The sequence below is a fragment of the Bubalus kerabau genome, chromosome 17 (assembly GCF_029407905.1).
Source record: "Bubalus kerabau isolate K-KA32 ecotype Philippines breed swamp buffalo chromosome 17, PCC_UOA_SB_1v2, whole genome shotgun sequence".
NCBI lineage: Eukaryota > Metazoa > Chordata > Mammalia > Artiodactyla > Bovidae > Bubalus > Bubalus kerabau.
Window position 1 is genome coordinate 4,535,352 of NC_073640.1, and position 23,735 is coordinate 4,559,086.

The 23,735-nt window shown below is 45.9% G+C and overlaps 1 protein-coding gene and 1 non-coding gene across 17 annotated transcripts in view; both read right to left on the reverse strand.

Moving 5' to 3' along the window:
* Positions 1–23,735, reverse strand: part of LOC129632547 (uncharacterized) — a 94,370-nt gene that overhangs the window by 27,656 nt on the left and 42,979 nt on the right. The gene's annotated exons all lie outside the window — the stretch shown is intronic.
* On the reverse strand, positions 13,098–13,204 carry LOC129632641 (U6 spliceosomal RNA). Its single transcript, XR_008704629.1, has one exon. It is a non-coding gene; the product is annotated as a U6 spliceosomal RNA (small nuclear RNA).

Sequence of the window (23,735 nt, forward strand, 5' to 3'; positions counted from 1 at the left end):
TTAAAAAAATCTTAACAATACTGAGTCTTCTGATCCACAAACATGATATTTCTCTCTTCATTTATGTGGGTCTCTTAATTTCTCTAAGCAGTGTTTTGTAGGTTTCGGTTTACAGGATTTGTGTTTTTCCCCCAAACTTATCTCTAGATGTTTCAAAATTTTAATGTTAATGCAAATTATACTATTTTGTTTTAATTATGATTATTGCTAATATATAGAAATACATGTACTTGTTAGAAGTGGACAGAAATGAGTAGAAGTGGGTAGAAATAATAACAGACATCCTAGTCTTGTTAATGATCTTACAGGGAAAGCACTTTGTCTTTCATCATGAAGTATGATGTTAGCAGAAGGATTTTTATAGAAACCCGTTATCAGGTTGAGAAAATGACGTCTATGCCTGAAGGTTTTTTTTTTTATCATGTTTGGATGTTTCATTTTATCAAATTATTTTTTACCTCTATGGAGATGATCATGTGACTTTCATTTTTAGTCTGTTAAAGGTCAGTCACATTGATCTATTTTCAAATGTTAAATTGTTTGGCATTCCTTAGATAAGCTCCACTTGGTCATGATGTATTCTTTATATTTTGCTAAATATAAAGGATCCAATTTGCTAAAATTTTGTTAAGAATTTTTGAATCTATGTTCATGAGAAATCATAACTTGCAGTCCCCTTTACTTGTATCATCTTTTTCTGGGTTTGAAATTAAAGAATAGAACGAATTGGGAAGTGGCCCCTCATCTTAATTTTCTACAAGAGTTTGAATAGAATTGATATTATTTCTTCCTTAAATGATTGGTATTAATAGAATACCCTACTAAAGCCATCAGGGCCTGAGGCTTATTTTGTGGGGAGGTTTTTAACTGTAAACTTAGTTTCTTTGATAGATACAAGGCCCTTCAGGTTATCTACTTTTTTTCTTGAGTAAGCTTTGGTAATTTGTACCTTTCAAGAAATGTGTCCATTCCACCTGTGTTGTGGGATACAGTCTTTTTCCACTCTGGCCACTGGGGACACAGGCCTGTATAAATTCCAAGACTGTTCTACCTGCTTCTTCTGAGGGTTCTTCCAGCAGCCTCAAGCACCTTCCTCACATTGACACACTGCTCAAGACTTGACTAGAATCTGCAGACTTCCAGGGCCCTCTACCATGCTCCCTCCATCTCTTCTCTGGTATTCTTCTGCCTGTAAATTTTAGCTACTTTACCTCCCTGAATCTTCCACTCAGTCTTTCAATTCAGGGAAACCACTGGGCTCTGTGTGGGCCCCTCTCCCTGGAAACCTGCTCCAGGTAGGAAGCTCAGGTGTTCCGACCTCGCCTCATTGGTCTTCCTTCTCTCCTAGATCACTGCCCTGTGCTGCTTTTCATTCAATGGCTGACGGCAGTTACTACATGTATTTTGTCTGCTTTGTTTTTTTTTAAGTTGTTTGTGATAAATCCAGTCCTTTTTCTCTGTCATGGGCAGAGGCAGAAGTCCATTTTGGCCACTTTGAAATTGAGGTTTCCTGTAGAATACCCAACTGCAGATATCTATCCAACAGTTGTGAGTAACAGGAGAGATTGGGACCAAAAATAAATATTCAGGAGCAAGTGCACAGAGCTAGTAACTAAAACCAAGAGTGCCACGGGAGACAGTCTATAGTGGAGGAAGAACAGTATCTTACAGGCAAAACCCACAGAGACAGGAACAAAAAGGAGACCATGAAGCAGAGAAGTGGAAGCAGGAGAGAAGCAGAAGAAACTCATCAGAGATGAGGCCGTGGCACTCAGGGCTTGGAGAGTTCCCCATAACTGAGGGGCTCCCAGGACCCAGTGCCCCAGAGACCCATACAGAGCCACATGCACAGAGCCACATGCGCCTTGACTATATGCTGTGCTGTGATTTTGTGTACGCTGGTTCCACCAGTTCCGATATGGCAAAGGGGTTCCCTTTATCAGAGAAGACTGAGACGGGCGTGAGCGAATGAGATGGGAGGAAGTGGTATAGCTGACAAGGGAAAGAGATTAGTAGCTAGAGGATGGCACAACCAAGGCTGGGGAGAGGCCTTGGTCATGCCATCTGTGCATAGGAGAAAAAGGGAATCAACAGGTAGAGCCGGAGTGATGGAAGAAAAGATAATTGGTGGATGAAGATCCCAGCAGATGGGAAGGAGAGAGGGGGGAAGAACAGGTACCAAAGCAATGAAGGCTGAAGACTAGAGAGAACACAAATCTGCCAAGGACCACTCCCTATTTACCAAGAGAGACTGTGAGACACAGACAGAGCACATGCTGGACTATGACAGCCTGACTACAAACCTCAGGCTTGTTTTCACTGGCCTAAGCCTGCAATTCTGAGGCCTCTCCCCATGGCTGGTGGCAGCAAGTCCCATAAACGCATGGCGGCAGTAGGCCCAGTTTAGGGCTCCCTTGGACCACTCAAATGGTGTGACATACACAAGACACTAAAGAAATCCATCCTCCACAGCACCTGTACCTGAAGCATCAGGTTCCACGTAGGAGAAGTGGACTCACCTGATCTTTAAAAAGTAGAAGTGTATCACATTGACCAAATATGGCAATCCAAACTGGTTCAAGCCAAGACAGAATACAGAGGGCTGGATCTGGCCACAGCTGGCTCCAGAGCACGGAAGGAACAAGGCCTGGCCACTTCCTGCTGTCTCTCGGGTCTGCCTGACGCACAGGTGGCCGCATGTGATCGTGAGCTGATGGCAGCAGGTCCATCTGCTCAACAAAAGTGCCAGAGCTGAGCCCCTGGTTTGACTGGCCTGGCCTGGATCGTACGTTCACTGGGACCAATGACCAGGGCCAGAGGGCCTGGCTGGGTGAGCCCAGGGTGGACTACCTTCACTGGACGCACGTGGGCTAAGAGCAGAGAGCAGGTAAGTGACCCCTAGGAGGGAGCACAGGCTAGGAGACGTTAAACAACTAGTGTCTCCTACAGTTAGAAATCTGACGCCACTCCAAGGTGTCAGCTTGGGGGGCACTGCTCCAGGGATGGAAAGCACAGACACAAGAAGCCATGGCCTACACCTGCATCTGTGATGGAACGCAGTCCTCGCAGGATATGTGTGAGAAGCCACAACACTGGACGACGACAATGTCAGTTTGGAAACACTGTTTTGCAGAGTGTACATCATGGATGCTCAGAAAACAGCTTCTCCTCGACCTTCGAGCCCACTGCCCCTTTTATTCCCCTTCCAAAGAATCCATAATTTCATCTTGAGAATTCAATTGGAACTAATTCCTTTATTAAATAAGCTTCATTTGGGAGCTGAATGCCACAGACCTCAGGAGAAAATGCATCTTGCTTTTGCAGAGATCAACAGGGTTCAGCAGTGCCCAAGCTCCTCTTTCAGAGAGGTGAACCTCAGCTTAGAGCAAGGGCCGAGGAGGCTTCCACACTGAAGGTGACACGGAGAAGAGGTAGTAATCACATGGGAGCCAGTCCAGGAGCAAACGGCGCACATGGCCACCTGCTGCTTCCCTGCGCCCTGCCAGGAGAGCGCTGCGAAACAGAGGCATCCAGGTTCCCAGGCGGGCACCAGCAACACCTCCAAGGCAGACTCCGAGCTCCCCCCGCAGGTGGGGACCTGAGGAACCTGAGGATGAGGTTCCAAAAGTAGTCCCTGCAGAAGCTGAGTCTGATCAGGAACAAAAGTAGACGGGGCGGTGGGGAGGGTGGCGTGGTGTGTGCGTGTTCAGTCCTGTCTGACTCTCTGCAACCCCATGAACTGTAGCCCACCAGGCTCCTCTGTCCATTGAATTTTTCAGGCAAAAACACTGGAGTGGGTTGCCATTTCCTTCTCCAGGGATCTTCCTTGACCCAGGGATCCAAACCAGGTCTCCTGAGTCTCTTGCATTGGCAGATGGATTCTTTACCACTAGCATCACCTGGGAATCCCCAGACAGGGATGAACCAAACACTTTAAAATGGTTCAAATGGTAAAATGTATGCTATGCATTCTTTTTGTTCGGTTGCTAACTCACGTCCAACTCTTTGCGACACCATGGACTGCAGCATGCCAGGCTTCCCTGTCCTTCACTAACTTCCTGAGTTTGCTCAAACTCATGTCCATTGAGTCAGTGATGCTATACAACCATCTCATCCTCTGTCACCCCTTTCTTCTCTTGTCCTTAATCTTTACCAGCATCAGGGTCTTTTTCAATGAATTGGCTCTTCCCATCAGGTGGCCAAAGTACTGGAGCTTCAGCTTCAGCATCACTCCTTCCAATGAATATTCAGGGTTGATTTCCTTTAGGATTGACTGGTTGGATCTCCTTGCAGTCCAAGGGACTCTCAAGAGTCTTCTCCAACAACACAGTTTGAAAGCATAAATTCTTTGGCGTTCAGCCTTCTTTATGGTCCAACTCTCACATCCATACATGACTACTGGAAAAACAATGCTGCTGCTGCTGCTGCTAAGTCGCTTCAGTCGTGTCCGACTCTGTGCGACCCCATAGACAACAGCCCACCGGGGTCCCCCGTCCCTGGGATTCTCCAGGCAAGAACACTGGAGTGGGTTGCCATTTCCTTCTCCAATGCACGAAAATGAAAAGTGAAAGTGAAGTTGTGTCCGACCCTCAGCGACCCCATGGACTGCAGCCTACCAGGCTCCTCCGTCCATGGGATTTTCCAGGCAAGAGTACTGAAGTGGGGTGCCACTGCCTGCTTTGACTATATGGACCTTTGTCAGGAAAGTGATGTTTCTGCTTTTTAATACACTGTCTAGATTTGTCATAGTTTTTCTTCCAAGGAGTTAGTGTCTTATAATTTTGTGGCTGCAGTCACCGTCTGCAGTGATTTTGGAGCCCAAGAAAATGAAACCTGACATTGTTTCTACTTTTTCCCCATCTATTTGCCATGAAGTGATGGGACTGGAATGCCATAATCTTCTCTTTTTGAATGCTGAGTTTTTTGTTTTTTTGTTTTTTTTTTTTTTTTGATGGTTTAGTATGGTTTATTAAGCTGTGCCTTAGTACAGACGCTGGGTCTTGCCCATGGTGCTCTTAATGTACAAGGCCCTGACGTTCTGCCAATTTTTCTTGAGTTTTAAGCTGCCTTTTTCACTCTCCTTTTTCATCAAGAGGCTCTTTAGTTCCTCTTCAGTTTCTGCCATTAAAGTGGTGTCATCTGCATATCTAAGGTTACTGACGTTTCTCCCAGCAATTTTGATTCCAGCTTGTGAGTCATCCAGCCCAGCATTTTGTATGATGTACTCTGCATATAAGTAAGCAGGGTGACAATACACAGCCTTGACGTACTCCTTTTTCAATTTTGAACCTGTCCACTGTTCCATGTCCTATTCTAACTGTTGCTTCTTGTACTGCACACAGGTTTCTCAGAAGCCGATAAGGTGGTCTGGTATTCTCATCTCTTTAAGAATATTCCACAGTTTGTTGTGATCCACACAGTCAAAGGCTTTAGTGCAGTCCAAGCAGCAGAAGTCGACGTTTTTTGGAATTCCCTTGCTTTTTCTATGATTCAGCATTTCTCTGGTTCCTCTGCCTTTCCTAAATCCAGCTTAAAAACATTTGGAAGTTCTCAGTTCATGTACTGCTGAAACCTAGCTTGAAGGATTTTGAGCATAATCTTACTAACATTTGAAATGAGTGCAATTGTATGGTAATTTGAACTTTCTTTGGGGTTGGAATGAAGACTCAGCAGGCCTACAGCCACTGCTGAGTTTTCCAAATTTGCTGGCATATTGACTGCAGCACTTTAACAGCATCATCTTTTAGGATCTGAAATAGCTTAGCTGGAATTCCATCTCCTCCACTAGCTAAGGCCCACTTGATTTCACACTCCAGGATTTCTGGCTCTACATGAGAGGCCACACCACTGTGGTTATCTGGGTCATTAAGAGCTTTTCTGTACAGTTCTTCTGTGTATTCTTGCCACCTCTTCTTAATCTCTTCTGCTGCTAGGATCTACTGCTAGGTCCTGGCCGTTTTTGCCCTTTATTGTGCCTATATTTGCATGAAATGCTCCTTTGGTATCTCCAATTTTCTTAAAGAAATATGTTATGCATATTTTATCATTAAAATTAAAAGAAATAAAAGAGAAAAAGCAGACAGGGAAATTGAGGGCTCTGCTCTCCAGTCCCAGTCCCTCTGCTAGCAGTCCTTCTGCTGGCCCTGTGGTAGCCAGCCTCCCAAACTGTTGCCAGGGATCTGTTTCCTGGTGTTGAGTAGTACTGGCTTGTGCGATCAGAACATTGCAGAAATGATGTCTTTGGAGGGCAGGTCATAAAGGATACTTCAGCCTCCGACTTGCAGCTCTCTTGGATCACTCACTCTGGGAGAAGTCAGCTGCCATCTTGTGAAAAGACACAAACAGCAAGTAGAAAGGCACACTTGGCAAGGAACCAGGACCCCCACCCACACCCACGCGAGCAGATCCTCCAACCCAAGCCAAGCCTTCAGATGACCAAAGCCCTGGCTGACATCTGGACTCAAAGATGAAAACCATGAGCTAGAACTCCTCAGTTAAGCCACCGCCAAATTACTGAACCATAGAAACTAAGATCATTAACGTTCTTTTAAGCCACTAATCTTAGGTACTTTGTTATCCAGTATTAAGTAATATAACTCCAGTTGCAGGCACACAAGTCTTGTCTCCTAGCTACCCATGTCACGTTTGTAGGGCTTGCTCTCCCTCAGTGCCACGACCCCAACCTGCTAGATGAATGCTTCCAGAGGGTGTGGACCCAGGGTGTCATTAATGCCCTCTGCCCCTCTATGTCCCCAATTTCCCTGCGTGCTGTAAATGCCCAATAAACAGGTACTAGATTAACTTAAATTTCTGTCTCTCTGTAGGGGAGAACCTCATGAGCACAGTGTGTCCCTCTCCTAGCAATCCCTTTCCATAACTCAAAATGAGAAATGAATCCACAAGTCAATGCAATCAACTTCAAGCAACTATGTCCAGCAGGCAACCTCCATACCCCAAGAAGTACCCCCAGTGCAGCACAGATCAGCAGCATGTGTCTACCCAACCATCCCTGCTGAGTCACAGGCTTCAAATGGTCCATCAACAAGGACGTAACCCACCACCGCCTGCCACTCCGCCGAGGGGTCAACACAAGCCCTAGGGAAAGACGTTAGCAGTTCCTCACGGGCCTCCCACATTTCTGCACACCTGGTGAGTGGAGGCACTGCCGGCCTTTGCTCTGGACTTTTTTTCAAGGATGTTCATATAGTGAACAGCCTTGGAAGACAGAGACAGACTTCCTCTCTGACTGCTTATTGTAAAATTCAGGCACCCTGATGGCTCCTCTCCTGTAACACAACCCCCTACAGGTGTCCCCTGGCCCTGTGCACCGAATCTATACAAGAAAATGCTCATTCTCTGGCCACGCGACTGTTATGAGAAGAAAGTCCTTCCACTAAGCCAGGATGCTTGCGTCTCCTGCCAGCATCAATAATGCTGCAGCAGGCTCACCAGTTAACTCGCAGTTCAGTTCAGTTCAGTCGCTCAGTCGTCTCTGACTCTCTGTAACCCCATGAATCACAGCACGCCAGGCCTCCCTGTCCATCACCAACTCCTGGAGTTCACCCAAACTCAGGTCCATCGAGCCAGTGATGCCATCCAGCCATCTCATCCTCTGTCGTCCCCTTCTCCTCCTGTCCCCAATCCCTCACAGCATCAGAGACTTTTCCAATGAGTCAACTCTTCACATGAGGTGGCCAAAGTATTAGAGTTTCAGCTTTAGCATCATTCCTTCCAAAGAACACCCAGGACTGATCTCCTTTAGAATGGACTGGTTGGATCTCCTTGCAGTCCAAGGGACTCTCAAGAGTCTTCTCCAACACCACAGTTCAAAAGCATCAATTCTTCGGTGCTCAGCTTTCTTCACAGACCAACTCTCACATCCATACATGACCACAGGAAAAACCATAGCCTTGACTAGATGGACCTTTATCAGCAAAGTAATGTCTCTGCTTTTCAATATGCTATCTAGGTTGATCATAACTTTCCTTCCAAGGAGTAAGCGTCTTTTAATTTCATGGCTGCAGTCACCACCTGCAGTGATTTTGGAGCCCAAAAAAATAAAGTCTGACACTGTTTCCCCATCTATTTCCCATGAAGTGATGGGACCAGATGCCATGATCTTAGTTTTCTGAATGTTGAGCTTTAAGCCAACTTTTTTCACTCTCCTCTTTCACTTGCATCAAGAGGCTTTTTAGTTCCTCTTCACTTTCTGCCATAAGGATGGTGTCATCTGCATATCTGAGGTTATTGATATTTCTCCCAGCAATCTTGATTCCAGCTTGTGCTTCTTCCAGCCCAGCGTTTCTCATGATGTACTCTGCATATAAGTTAAATAAGCAAGGTAACAATATACAGCCTTGACATACTCCTTTTCCTATTTGGAACCAGTCTGTTGTTCCATGTCCAGTTCTAACTGTTGCTTCCTGACCTGCATATAGGTTTCTCAAGAGGCAGGTCAGGTGGTCTGGTATTCCCATCTCTTTCAGAATTTTCCACAGTTTATTGTGATCCACACAGTCAGAGGCTTTTTCATAGTCAATAAAGCAGAAATAGATGTTTTTCTGGAACTCTCTTCCTTTTCCCATGATCCAGCAGATGTTGGCAATTTGATCTCTGGTTCCTCTGCCTTTTCTAAAACCAGCTTGAACATCTGGAAGTTCACAGTTCACGTATTGCTGAAGCCTGGCTTGGAGAATTTTGAGCATTTAACTCGCAAGCAGAGTACAATCTCAGACTTGTTACAATTCCTGATAAGAGACCTGGAATTCTAGGTTTTGCTCTGCTGGTTCTTGAGCAGAAAATTACATATGTCTTCAGCCATAAAAGAGTGTCGCTAAGAGCACAGGAAGGTGTTTTGATAAAGGGTCATTGATTGATTAGGTTGTTGCTTTTTTTTTTCAAGATATACAGAAATCTCAAGAAAAAAGTTGAATTCCTTGGATCTTTTTTCTTAGCAGGATTTAGTAAGAGTCTAGAGGGCAGAGTGGGGAGGAAACCTGGTATGCCCAAGCAGAACTAGAGAAAAGTGCTCGTGACTGTGAGCCCACGGAAGTCCCCAGGACACCCACCTAGAGGGGTTAACCAAACCTGCCCCACCTCCAATGAAAAGAGCCTACTGACCAAACCACCATGTTCCTCTGCAGACACGGTAGTCTGAACCTCCTTGGGCTGCCATACAGGATACCTTAGACTGGGGGGCTTAACAGAAATCTTCTCACAGCTCTGGGGCTGGGAGTCTGGTGAGGACTCTCCTCCTGGTGTGGAGAGAGCAGCCTTGAGTGTCGTCACGTGGTGGCAAGAGAGGACGCCAGCTCTCTGGGGTCTTTCCTCGTAAGGGCACTAACCCCAGGGATTAGGGCTCTGACATAGGAATTGGGGCAAGCGGCTGGGAATTCAGTCCACAGCAGGCAACCTGAGGTCCTGGCCCCCAAGAGGTGCCAGGACACACTCACAATACTGATTCAATCTACAGCACTTATGGACCCCTCAAGCCCAGGGAACCTTGAACACCACCTGTCGCTGGGTGGGGAACAGCAACTCTATGTGCAGTAGGTGACTGGTGATTTATTTATAAAATAAATTAATAAAATTTATAAAATCTCAAGGGAGCAGGAACCTTCCTCATCCCTTCTCTCAACACCTCAGTGTATACTGATGGTCAGATTAGTCAAATCATCTGAAGACATTCCCTTTTGCTTTCATCTAAACCCAATTTCCTGACTTTTTGGTCTCGCTAAAAAAAAAAAAAAAAAACACTCATTATTCTAACAATAATTTCTGCTTAAAACCCCTCTAAATAGTTTTAAAGTCAGATAAGCAGTTGCAAGGAGGACATGTGAAGACGCCCAACGCCCAAGAGTCATGACAGTGCGCCATTATAACTCAACATCCGGCAAAAGCAGGAAAGAGGCGAATGTCACGGGAAAGGAGTCTACTCAGTTAAGTGTCTGAGAAACCTCAATAAAAACCAGGGCCTAAAAAAGCTACAAGAGCAAAGGCCAGGCTGGACTAGACTCTTCCGTCAACTGGGCTGCTGTCTACGGTGCCCCTCGGTCACAGGGCAGCTCAGTCACTCCACAGCAGGGGCTCTGACCCGAGATTCCCAGATCCCAGAGCCAGGGCCTCCTCACGCACCTCCCAGCCAGCCATCCACAAATGCTGGACCTCCCCCCACACCATAACAAGCATTTCTTACCATGGTGAAAGTAACCCGGCCCACCTCCAAGACCAAAACACACACAAAGAACAACATTAAAAAGGGGAATACATCGACACTCAAACTAAAACCCTAGAAGCCTTGACACAGTTATCTTTCAAAGGAAAATTTTCTCACAATAGTGACAAAATCCAGGTTGAGAAAAGAAATGTGTGCTGGACGGGAAGACAGAAGAGGCTGGACACCATTCAAGGGTACAGCTGTCTGGGTTCCACTCGGTGCCACGCTGAACAGGTTTACCCCTTCCAATCAGCACCTGCTGCAGGTACTGATATATAGAAAAGTAACACCCTTGATCTTTAACCAAGAATATGGTCAACGAGGCATATTTTTTCTGATCAATGTTCCTGATCAATTACATAATAAAAGAGGGGAAAGAGAAAGGGGAAAGAGGAATTCACTCTTGGCATCAGAATGAATTTATGTGCCTCTCTCTCATGCAGCACTTACAAACCTCAGGACTGTTCCTGCTCAGGATTCTGCCTTAATAACAGATGACCTTAAAAGCCCAGTGAGAAATGTGTGGTCTGTGTTTCAAGGAAATCATGTGTGTCTCCAGGAGGGAGAAGAAGCCAGCACCTCCTGGAGCAAAGGCTCAGGGCAAACAGAACTCACGCCTGACGCTGCTGGGTAAGGCTGAGCGGCCCTCTGTACAGGCAGGCACTGCCGGCCCACAGCTGCCCTAACCAGAGCCTCCGATGAGGGGAGCCCGGGGAATCATAACGGAGAAAAACAACTCCTCCCCAGTTACTTTCAACTGATGGAAGTCAAGCTCTCAGGACTCGCCACGTCAGATGATATCGCAGGTCCAGATATTCACTGTGAAAACAACTTGGGAAATCAACCAAGTGTGGGGTCAGTGCCAAGTTTCCCCACTTTTTAACTCCTCTCTTTGCCCTCACCTCCCACCGCATCCTGACTCCTCAGTCAAGGCTCAGGGGCCCAGAGGAGCTCACCTTGTCACATGGCAGGGTTAGCCTCAATAGGGATGTTTGCATTTCAAAATAAAACTCTGGAGGAAGCAAAGCTTTGCCTAAACAATGCATCTCCATTGTTGGAATTCCAGGCATCCTGGTTCCCTAGGGGTGCAGAGCTTGCTTGTTATCACACTACTGGGGATGGAAGGGTGGTATTTTACGGTCCCTGGAATCACACTGCTTCAGAAGCCATGTCTTCTGCCTAAGAATGAGACGGCCCCTCTCTGTGCCTCTCAACTGCTTTCAGAGTCACTCGTGCTTCCTTTCACAAACGCTCTCTGCTCCGCTGCGTCCCAGCGCTGTGGACGCACAGACCCTGACACGCCTGTCGGCCTCACCTCCCGAGCTGTCCAGTGAGGAGGAGGAGGGAACACTGCAGTCATGCGGTTCCTAACCCAGATGTATTGAACAGAAAAAATAAAGCTTAATTGGTAGTAATTTTGCTAAGCAACTTCAGTTCCCTTTGTCTCAATTTCTACCTCTATTAATACAGAGAAAGACACTTTTCACATGAAATTCATGAGCTCATGTCTATATGTCACTGACCAACATCATATACCCTCCACAGGTATGACTATCTCTTTCCATGGTAATAAGATCACTGGCAGAAAATCATTTCACAGTAAAAGGAAGGTGGGACACCTGCCAAAACAAACCCGAGAGGAGTCTCCTCCCTCTAAGCAGCTCCGTCTGTCTCAGGCCAGTCTGCCACAAACCCTGCCAGCAGAACCGCTCCTCACTGCCTCTGCTTCCGCCTCGTCAATGCGCCGTCCCTTTCTGAGTATCATCGACAAACGCACCACGTTGCAGCCTCGTAACTTCTCTCTCCTTTTAACCTCTGTGTAAACCACTTGACAGTAACAATCCATTCTGGCAGAGAAGGTCTTGATCAAAATCGTTTGTTTACAGAGAATTAATCCCAGCTCCTGGATGTCAGTGTTGCGATTCTTTGAAGAGGCCAGTAAGCTTGAGTTTTAACAGCCTTAGAGGAAAACAACCCAAGACTCAGAGAAGAAACTGCAAGCCACAGATTCAGTCCTTGCTTTAGGCTGCCATCTAGTGACAGAAAGGGATATCTGCTGCTAACCGTGGGTAGTTTTCACTTCCAACATTCTAAGTTGACGGAGAGGGGGAGAAAACCTCTAAATAATAAATGCCAATATAACCTGTCATAGTTCAAATGGCCAAATTAATATTCAAGCTATTCTTCTTCAGGCATCAGGGTATATCATTATTTAAGAAAACAGATTTCATAGCAGACTCAACCTTTGTCAAAAATCTGGTGGCTTCCCTGGAGGCTCAGATGGTAAAGAATCCGCCTGCAATGCGGCGGATTGAACCTGGGTTCAATCCCCGGGTTGCACAGATCGCCTGGAGAAGGGAAAGGCTACCCACTCTAGTATTCTGGCCTGGAGAATTCAGATACGACTGAGTGACTAAGCACACGTATGCACACACGCATGCACACACACAAACACACACACACACACACACACACACACACACACGAGAATTCCATGGACTATACAGTCCATGGGGTCAAAAAGAGTTGGACACGACTGAGTGACTAAGCACACGCGCGCGCACACACACATCCAGTATCTGTACTTATGGGGTTCCCCAGGTGGCTCAGTGATTTAAAAAAAAAAAAGAATCCTCCTGCCAACACAGGAGACATAGGCTCAATGCTTGGGTTGGGAAGATCCCCTGGAGAAGAAAATGGCAACCACCCCAGTATTCTTGCCTCAGAAATCCCATGGACAGAGAAGCCTGGTGGGCTACAGTCCATGAGATCGCAAATACTTGAACACAACTTAGCATTCATCACAGAGACACAGGTACAAGATATTTGCTATAACATTTTATTTATTTATTATTTATTTATTTATTTATTTATTTATTTTTAAAATATGGAACGCTTCACAAATTTGCGTGTCATCCTTGCGCAGGGGCCATGCTAATCTTCTCTGTATCGTTCCAATTTTAGTATATGTGCTGCCGAAGCGAGCACTGCTATAACATTTTAAAAGAAGATTGCAAAAACCTAGTTTTCATCAGTAGAATCAAATAAAGTAAAACTGATCCAAATAACAAGCTGCAGATCTCTTTTACCACTGGTGCAGAACATAACAGCTTTTTTCTCATGTATTTTGGCATAAGAAAAACCTTATTTCTTTCACCTTTCGGGTTCCACAGCATTTTCAACAACCTTTAGTTATAACACATCAAAGGAAAATTTTTATGTAAAATGAAGTCATGATTCTTGAGTTCAGAGACTGCTTCCTGGTTTTGTTATTGTTCAGTCGCTCAGTCGTGTCCGACTCTTTTGGAACCCATGGACTGCAGCATGTCAGGCTTCCCTGTCCTTCACTATCTCCCAGAGATAGTTTCCTGATATAAACTGGCTCAAAGCAGCTAATAATTAGATCTTTGACTATCAACCATTAATTACCTTTTTATTTTTTCTCTGATTTTCTCATTTGTGTACATCATTGTTGTTGTTGATCAGTTGCTCAGTCATGTCTGACTCTTTGCAACCACATGGACTGTAGCCTACCAGGTTCCTCTGTCCCTGGGATTTCCCAGGCAAGAACACTGGAGTGGGTTGTCATTTCCTCCTCCAGAGGATTTTCCTGACCCAGGGATTGAACCTGTGTCTCTTACATCTCCTGCACTGACACGCAGGTTCTTTACCTCCAGCGCCACCTGGGATGCAAAAGTGAGTCTAAACAAACTTCCAGACAGAGATGAGACCTCCCTTGGTAAAAAAAAAACACCCGAAGAAAATTTTACCCCCAGGGCAAGGGGAGCTGAATAGACCTGCTACCACCACAGAACTTGATGGAGGAAGCAAAGCCAGCTGGTCTCTGAGAGCTGTCCCAGGGCTGAGGCTGTGATTGCACGTAACTGATCTGCCTGTTCCCAGCGGCAGTGAACTTGAGGGGCAGGAGGATCTGTCCCGTACCCAGGAAAGGAATTCAAGGAAAGGACCTTGAATATTCACTGGGAGGACTGAGGCTGAAGCTGAAGCTCCAATACTTTGACCACCTGATGATAATAGCCAATTCACTGGAAAAGACCTTGATGTTGGGAACGATTGAGGACAGGAGGAGATGGGGGTGGCAAAGGATGAGATGGTTAGATGGCATCATCGACTCAATGGACATGAATCTGAGCAAACTCCAGGAGATGGTGAAGGACAGGGAAGCCTGGAGTGCTGCAGTCCATGGGGTTGCAAAGAGTCAGACATGACTGAGTCAATGAACAATAACAAACTGATTTCTCTGGCCATATCTTACAGTTCCATGGCAAAGTGTTTGGCTTGGAATCTGTGCTAGCTTGAGCACTTTCTTTGGCTGGGTCTTATCCTTTGGCTGGCTACTTTCCTAAGAGCAGGACGGAAGACACTTGGGTAGAATCACAAAGTCACAGGACAGGACAAGACTCACATCCTGTTTATCACTCATCTTCTGATGGCTTCCAGGTCTGAAGACCAGCTCTCTTAGTTTATCGAAACCATCAGGCTTCCTGAAAACTGCCCCCAACCCTACCCACTAACTCAGTTTCGCCTGGTGTTGATCTTCTCACAGAGAGCTAGCTCCACGATGGAGCTTTTCAAAGATACCAAACATCATGTTTCAGACGTGCTGTGCCTTATAAGAGGTCGTCAACAGGTTGACCAGGTCTTCCTTGGCTGTCCTTAGATCAAAAGTTGGGATCTCTGGCAGTCCGAGCTCCACATGTTTTTGTCCAAAGTGGATCTTCCATCTAATAAATTCCTTTTTATTCACAGCAGGTGGTCTGATTCTGCCATCTTGCTTGTCCAGCAGGATCAGACTTAGAAAGAGTCTCCAGGACCAAGGAATTGTGGAATCTATAAAATAAAGATGGAATCGGAGCACTGCAGCATTATTTACAAAAGCCAGGACATGGAAGCAACCTAGATGTCCATTGACAGATGAATGGGTAAATAAACTGTGGTACATATATATGATGGAATATCACTCAGCCATGAAAAAGGAATACATGAGTCAGTTCTGGTGACATGGATGAACCTAGAGCCTGTTATACAGAGCAAAGTAAGTCAGAAAGAAAAACAAATACCATGTATTAACACGTATATATGGGACCTAGAAAAAATGGTACTGCTGGACCTATTTGCAGGGCAGGAAGAGAGACACAGACACAGAGAACAAACCTATGGACAGGGCGGGAGAAGAAGAGGGCGGGACGAATCGAGAGAGTAGCAGGAAACATATACAGTACTATAAGTAAAACAGATGGCTGGTGGGAAGTTGCTGTCTAACACAGGGGGCTCAACCCAGTGCCCTGTGATGACCTAAAGGGGTGGGATGAGCAGGGCGGGTGGCAGGGAGGTTCAGGAGGGAGGAGACATGTGTATGCCTATGGCTGATTCATGTTGATGTACGGCAGAAACCAACACAACATTGTAAAGCAATTATCCTCCAATTTTAAAAAAATTCAATTGATTTTTAAAAAGGCAAAAAGAAGGTAATAAAATCAAGGCAAAAAAAAAAAAAAAAGATGGAATCAGAGAACCCAACTATACAGCAGCATCAATTCATTTGAAGTTGACATAGTAGAAAAAGAGAAGCCGCTGCAGTGAGAAGCCCGAGCACCCCAACTAAAGAGCCTCCGCTCACTGCAACTAGAGAAAGCCCGCCCAGCAACGAAGACCCAGCACAGCCAAAAATAAATAAAGTTACAAAAAATTAAAAGCATTTAACATATTTAAACACCAACTGAGCATTTCCTCTTTTAAGAACCTATGAAGAAGAACCACTAGGTGTCAAGCTTCCGGTGCTCTTTACTGTCCTATATGATGGTGTATAGTCCGAAACTGACGACGAAACTGACAAAGCATGAGTAAATGCTTCAACCACATCCGGGTTGTGTAGTATAAACCCAACTAACGCCATGCTTTCAAAGAACACTTAAAGAGACAGAGCTCACACTATTACGTTCAGGGAAATCTGAGTCGTGTAAAAGTACTTATAAGGTCTCTCTAGTTTTTAACAAACACACCCATGGAAGGAAGTGCGTCTCTTCAACACTGGCTGTGTTTGTGTAGCACAGCTGTTTCCTTCTTTTTAAACCTTGCTTCTCAGTGTTTTTTCAATAAACATAAGATTATGCAATGATAAAAGTTAAGCCTTACAGAAAAAGGAGCCCTCTTACACTGTTGGTGGGAATGTAAGGGGTGACGCCACTGTCGAAAACAGAATGTAAGGGTCTCAAAAATCTAAGAACAGAACTACCATGTGACCCAGCAATCTCACTCCTGCACACAGATCTGAAAACTAAAACAGAAACACTAATTCCGAAGGACACGTGCCCCCCATGTTCACAGCAGCACTATTTACAGTAGCCAGGACACAAAAACAACCTAAGTGTCCAGCAGCAGAGGAATGGGTAAAGATATGGCACATGTATACAATGGAATACTACCCAACCATAAAAAGAATGAAATTTTGCCATTTGCTGCAATACAGGTGGGCTCAGAGGGCATTATGCTAAGTGAATAAGTCAGACAGAGGAAGACACCACTTACATGTGAACCAAAAAAGACAACGAACGCTAATGAATGTAACAAAAAAGCAGCAGACTCACAGATATAGAGAACAAACTAGTGGTTACCGGGGAGAGAGTTGGGAGGGACACAATAGGGGTGGGGAAGTGGGAGGCACACACCAATGGATGAAGCCCAGGCCAGGAGTCCCCAACCTCTGGGACCTAATGCCTGACAGTCTGAGGTGGAGCTGATGTAATAATAATAATAAAAATAAAGTGCACAGTCAATGTGCTTGAATCATCCCTAAACCATCCTCCACCCCCATCCATGGAACAAAATCAGTCCCTGGTGCCAAAGGGGTTGAGAACCCCTAGAATAGGCTACAAGGGGACTTCCCTGGGGTCCAGTAGCTAAGACTCCGAGTTCCCAATGCTGGAGGGCCAGTTTCGACCCCCAGTCAGGGAACTAGATCCCACATACCACACACACACACACACACACACACACACACACACAAATCTCAAGTGCCACATCTAAAAGAGCCTTCACAGCCAAATAAACAAATAAAAAAATATTTGTTTTAAAAATAAGTTATAAGAATGTATTGGGCTTCCCTGGTGGCTCAGTGGTAAAGAATCTACCTGCCAATGCAGGAGATGTAGGTTCAATCCCTGGGTCAGGAAGATCCCCTGGAGGAGGAAATGGCAACCCACTCCAATATTCTTGCCTGGAGAATCCCATGGACAGACGTATGCCGGGGTCCAGCTCCGGTGGATCCAGGGAATTCGAAGCGGGGACGGTGTCGGCGAGGATCAGGAAACAATTGCTTAATTAAACGTTAATTAAAGATATAAAGAGTGGTTAAATAGGGATAGCTCAGTGAGGAAATTCAGTGGAGAAAAGAGGCTGAATAATTCAGCCAGAAGGTGAGAGAAAGAACAACATGGGGAGACCAAGTTTCGGTGAACAAGGCCTGCACTTTATTTTCCAAAGTAGTTTTTATACCTTAAGTTATGCATAGAGGATAATGGGGGAAGAGGTAGAGTCATGCTGTAAGCCAGGCTTTCTTCCTGCAAACTTATCATATGCAAAAGTTTAGGTGATTTGCATCATCTTCTGGCCCGGAGGCCTGTTAACATTTTAAGACCCTTTCTTCAGAAAACTTATTTTTCTCTAAAGGTGATTAGTCAGGCGCCACCCTCCAAAAGCATTAGATAAAGTTGCATTCCTATAGGGCAAAGGTGTGGTGGGCTATAACAAGAAAAAGAATTAACTCAAGGGTCCAAGGTTACAAACATTAAAGCTACTACTTACACCAATTATATTAATCAATACACTGCCAGGGACACAGCAGGTAAGGGATATGGAGACTTAGCAGCAAACATTGGCCCAACAAGTGAAAAACCCTTCACCAATATAATTTCTAATGAATCTTTTAACTGCTCAAAGGAATCTGTATTTAGACAGTCTAGAACATCTCATGCCTCTCACAGTTGGGAGGCTCTGAGCAATCACATGTGGCCGGAAAAACCTATTCAAGCAGGCTAGAGGAGTTTGGAGGTTGAAACACTATCACACCCAGGAACTTTATTAACTGGAGCTGTAAGTTAACTCTTTTTTTCAGAGAGAGGTAGTGGGGGACAGCCCCCCGTAAAGTCAGAGGTGTAGGTGAGAGCACAAAGCAGAAAGTAGGCAGACTCTGGTTTTGGGGGTAGATGCTCGAGAATTTCCAGGGGGACTCCTGAGGTTCGATCCCGCCTTGGCGTATGCCCAGCCTCCCTCCTCATGACTTTGCCAGGGGGAGAGCTCCTGCTCCCGGCAGACGTAGCCTGTCAGGCTACAGTCCATGGGGTCACAAAGAGCTGGACAAGATTTAGTGACTAAACAACAAAAAACAATGTATTGTACAATGCTGGGAATATAGCCATATTTGATATTAATAATCACCATAAATGGAGCATAACCTTTAAAAATCACATAAAAAATAAAACTTTTTAAAAAGTCAAGCTTCACCAAAGCCATCACTCCCACTAAGTCTGTTCCACATCGTCTCCCTCTGAGCCTCCTCCCTGGGACTCTGACTCATTGTAAGAGCTGAGATGGAGTCCGGCAGGCCCCAGAGATTTCACACGGAGAAAACACTGTGGTATCCTGACTCCACAAGCCATGTGGCTGTCGACCACACATGGGACACTCTGAGCACCTCTGATCAGACCTTCTGGAGTATCTGTGCCTTCCTCTTTCATTTGGGAGGCCCTGGATATCCATAGGAGCAGGATTTTGGTTTCCTTTTTTTTTCTTAAGTGTAAGCAAAATTTGCTGTTTGAAATTGGCTCCTGAAGGTTGGCCTCATTTGAATTCTGTTTCTGTTACCTCCTGCATGTCACTTCTCCAGCGAAGGGGTCATTTTGCAGGGCTTCCCTAGTAGTTCAGCTGGTAAAGAATCTGCCTGCAGTGCGGGAGATCTGGGTTTGATCCCTGGGTTGGGAAGATCCCCTGGAGAAGGGAAAGGCTACCCCCTCCAGTATTCTGGCCTGGAGAATTCCATGGGCTATATCCTCCAAGGGGTTGCATACTCCATGGGGTTGCAAAGAGTCGGAAAGAGAATACGAAGTACCCATAGGTCCTGCATTTAAGAGTTGTTACTGCCCCCAATGGGCACAAAGCACAGCATTTCTTCCTGCCCTGCTCTGCATATTGGGGAAACCTGAGCCTTCCCAAAGGAGAAAAGGAAAGATATAAACATCTGAAAGCAAAGTTCCAAAGAATAGCAAGAAGAGATAAGAAAGCCTTTTTCAGCAATCAATGCAAAGAAATAGAGGAAAACAACAGACTGGGAAAGACTAGAGATCTCTTCAAGAAAATCAGAGATACCAAAGGAACATTTCATGCAAAGATGAGCTCGATAAAGGACAGAAATGGTATGGACCTAGCAGAAGCAGAAGATATTAAGAAGAGATGGCAAGAATACACAAAAGAACTGTACAAAAAAGATCTTCACGACCAAGATAATCACGATGGTGTGATCACTGACCTAGAGCCAGACATCCTGGAATGTGAAGTCAAGTGGGCCTCAGAAAGCATCACTACGAACAAAGCTAGTGGAGGTGATGGAATTCCAGTTGAGCTATTCCAAATCCTGAAAGATGATGCTGTCAAAGTGCTGCACTCAATATGCCAGCACATTTGGAAAACTCAGCAGTGGCCACAGGACTGGAAAAGGGCAGTTTTCATTCCAATCCCAAAGAAAGGCAATGCCAAAGAATGCTCAAACTACCGCACAATTGCACTCATCTCACACACTAGTAAAGTAACGCTCAAAATTCTCCAAGCCAGGCTTCATTAATATGTGAACCGTGAACTTCCAGATGTTCAAGCTGGTTTTAGAAAACGCAGAGGAACCAGAGATCAAATTGCCAACATCCGCTGGATCATGGAAAAAGCAAGAGAGTTCCAGAAAAGCATCTATTTCTGCTTTATTGACTATGCCAAAGCCTTTGACTGTGTGGATCACAATAAACTGTGGAAAATTCTGAAAGAGATGTAAATACCAGAACACCTGATCTGCCTCTTGAGAAATTTGTATGCAGGTCAGGAAGCAACAGTTAGAACTGGACATGGAACAACAGACTGGTTCCAAATAGGAAAAGGAGTTCGTCAAGGCTGCATATTGTCACCCTGTTTATTTAACTTATATGCAGAGTACATCATGAGAAACGCTGGGCTGGAAGAAACACAAGCTGGAATCAAGATTGCCGGGAGAAATATCAATAACCTCAGATATGCAGGTGACACCACCCTTATGGCAGAAAGTAAAGAGGAACTAAAGAGCCTCTTGATGAAAGTGAAAGTGGAGAGTGAAAAAGTTAGCTTAAAGCTCAACATTCAGAAAACGAAGATCATGGCATCTGGTCCCACCACTTCATGGGAAATAGATGGGGAAACAGTGGAAACAGTGTCAGACTTTATTTTTTAGGGCTCCAAAATCACTACAGATGGTGACTGCTGCCATGAAATTAAAACATGCTTACTCCTTTGAAGGAAAGTTATGACCAACCTTGATAGCATATTCAAAAGCAGAGACATTACTTTGCCAACAAAGGTTCATCTAGTCAAGGCTATGGTTTTTCCTATGGTCATGTATGGATGTGAGAGTTGGTCTGTGAAGAAGGCTGAGCGCCAAAGAACTGATGCTTTTGAACTGTGGTGTTGGAGAAGACTCTTGAGAGTCCCTTGGACTGCAAGGAGATTCAACCAGTCCATTCTGAAGGAGATCAGCCCTGGGATTTCTTTGGAAGGAATGATGCTGAAGCTGAAACTCCAGTACTTTGGCCACCTCATGCGAAGAGTTGACTCATTGGAAAAGACTCTGATGCTGGGAGGGATTGGGGCCAGGAGAAGGGGACGGCAGAGGATGAGATGGCTGGATGGCATCACTGACTTGATGGACGTGAGTCTGAGTGAACTCCGGGAGTTGGTGATGGACAGGGAGGCCTGGCGTGCTGTGATTCATGGGGTCGCAAAGAGTCGGACATGACTGAGCAACTGATCTGATCTGATGTGAGCCTTCCCAAGGGCTTCCCTGATAGCTCAGCTGGTAAAGAATCCACCTGCAATGCAGGAGACCCTGTTCCAGTGATTGAAAAGTGTGGTAGAAAGTGCAGAACAGACACACAGGGCCTGAGTGTCATTCCTTCTGCCCCTTACCCTTAACCATGCCAATCCCTGCCAAAGTGTTATGCCAAGGTAGCTGTCATAGGCAGGTGAAATTTCTCTAAGAGAGGCTTGGAAGTAAGAACCCCCTGACCAAAAGAGGTGGAGAGAGTGTGAGTTTTCAAATCTCTTTCAACTCAGAGAGTCTACCATTCTCTAGGTGCAAGAGGCTTGCTTTAGGTGAAGGAGGACCGTTTGAATTTTAAGGTGGCGGTCCCAAGTATGGGGTGCAGGTGGTCAGGATATTACTGCAGCTCACAGGATGGCACCACCTTTCCAGCTCCCTCATAGAGACCACAGTTTGACCGGGAAGTCAGGCCCACTAAACCCAGGCATGAGACAGCAGCACAGGGGCTGGAGGCCTGGGGAGAATGCAGTAGACATTGGTTTTGGGGGTTTTCTCCTGCAGTGATTTTTATTTTCTGTTGGAGTATAGTTGGGTTACACAGTTGTTTGTTTTGGTGCAAGGTCATTCAGTCATACATACACGTGTGCCTGTTCCTTATCTGTTTGTATTCCCGTAGAGCTTATGAGAGGGTGTGGAGTCCGTGTCCTTATTCTACGGAGCACGTTCCTGTTCACCTTTTGTCTATTTGTGAATTTACCTATCTAGAATTTTATATGGTAATATATGCTAATACCAGCCTCCTCAGTTACCTACCTCCTCTTCCACTCCCCTGCGTTCTTTCCCTTTGATAAAGTCTAAGTTTTCTAGGCTTCTGAATCTGCCTGGTCTACTGATTTTTTCCACCTATGCTCAGATTTCCCCCATAAGTGACAGCACACTCTTTCAGCCTTTGTCTGGCATCCTGACTTAGAGTGAGCATCGCCGGTCCCCTCTACGGTGCTGCAGTGGCCCCCCTTCGTTCTCCTGTGTGTGTCAGTCGCAGCCCATGAATGTGTGCAGAACATCTCCAGCCTCCACCCGTCCATGGCTCGAGTTTGGTTGCTTGCGTGCCCCGGCTGTTGTAAACAGCAGCACATGCTGGATGCATGTGCGTCCTGGAGGGACGCTTTTCCTAGGGTCTAGGCCCCGGAGGTGGACTGCAGCATCCAGGCTGCTTTTTGTGTCTAAAGGAGCCTGCGTGCGCTTGCTGTAGTGGCTGTTGTCAGCTGCATTCCCCCTGCAGCCTAGGAGGGCTCCCTGTTCTCCCGGCCTTCTGTAGTACTTATTGTCTGTACACTCTCTGCTACCTGCTGCCATTGAGAGCTCCCTGTAGTTCTGGTGTGCCTTCCTTTTTGACTTGGGTGGCCCAGGATTTGCACAGGAGCAGGATTCTGGTTTCCTTTTTGTTTCAGTGTAAGAAAAGTTTACTGTTTGCATTGGCTCCTGAACTCCAGCCTTCTTTGAATCCTTCTGTTGCCTCCTGAGTGTCATCTCTCCAGGGAGAGGACCATTCAGAGCCCCGCAAGTCTGGTGAACGTGAGGTGCCCACACTCAGGTTTGGAGTTGTTGTTGCCTGAGAGGGCCACAAGGCGGCAGCACGTCTTCCTGCCCCACACCAGAGCCAGCCTAGCAGACTGTGCTCCTGGGCTGGAAAGCGCGGCGCCAGTGCCGGACGGTCCCACGGGGCCAGTGTCATCCCCTCCGCCCCTCACCCCTCACCTCCCCAGGCCTATCCCGACCCCTGCCAAGGTCATGCTGAGGCCGCTGTCCTAGGCAGCTGGAGCTTCTCTAAGGACTGAGGCTTGATGTAAGAACCCCACGACCAGGAGAGGAGGAAACAGGTCATCTTTTAAAGCTCTTCCAATCCAGGCTGTCCATTTTTTAGGCGTAAGAGGCTTGGAATGTGACTACTGTGGTCCCATCTAGAGAGGCCCAGGCAGTGTGGACTCAGTGGGGTATTGGAGAACGGGAAAAACCTGCAGGCCAAAGTCCACACTGACTGCTTTACAGCCAACAGGCATCCAGCTGGTGGGAGCTATGATGTTTGAAGAGGGGAAACTGTAGCATGCTAGTTACACCTCATGCCAGACAAACCTGGGTCTGATTTTTTCAGCTACCATCCATAAGTTGTATGACCTTGGGTGTTTCATAACCTCTCTGAGCCTCAGTTCCCCCATCTGTAAAATGGCTATTATACCACCTAGTTCCATGGCTTATTTTAAGGTTTAAATGAGATAATGCATGTAAACTGTCCATCACATTACCTAGCATGTAGGAAGTACTCAGGAGATAATTAACACTTCCTGCCTTAATGGTAGAAAAGTAACCTTAGATTTTCAACATCTCAAGTACGTATCACATCTGTACACACCGTGTGTGGTGGAAGAATGCTTCGGAGAGGGGAAAACG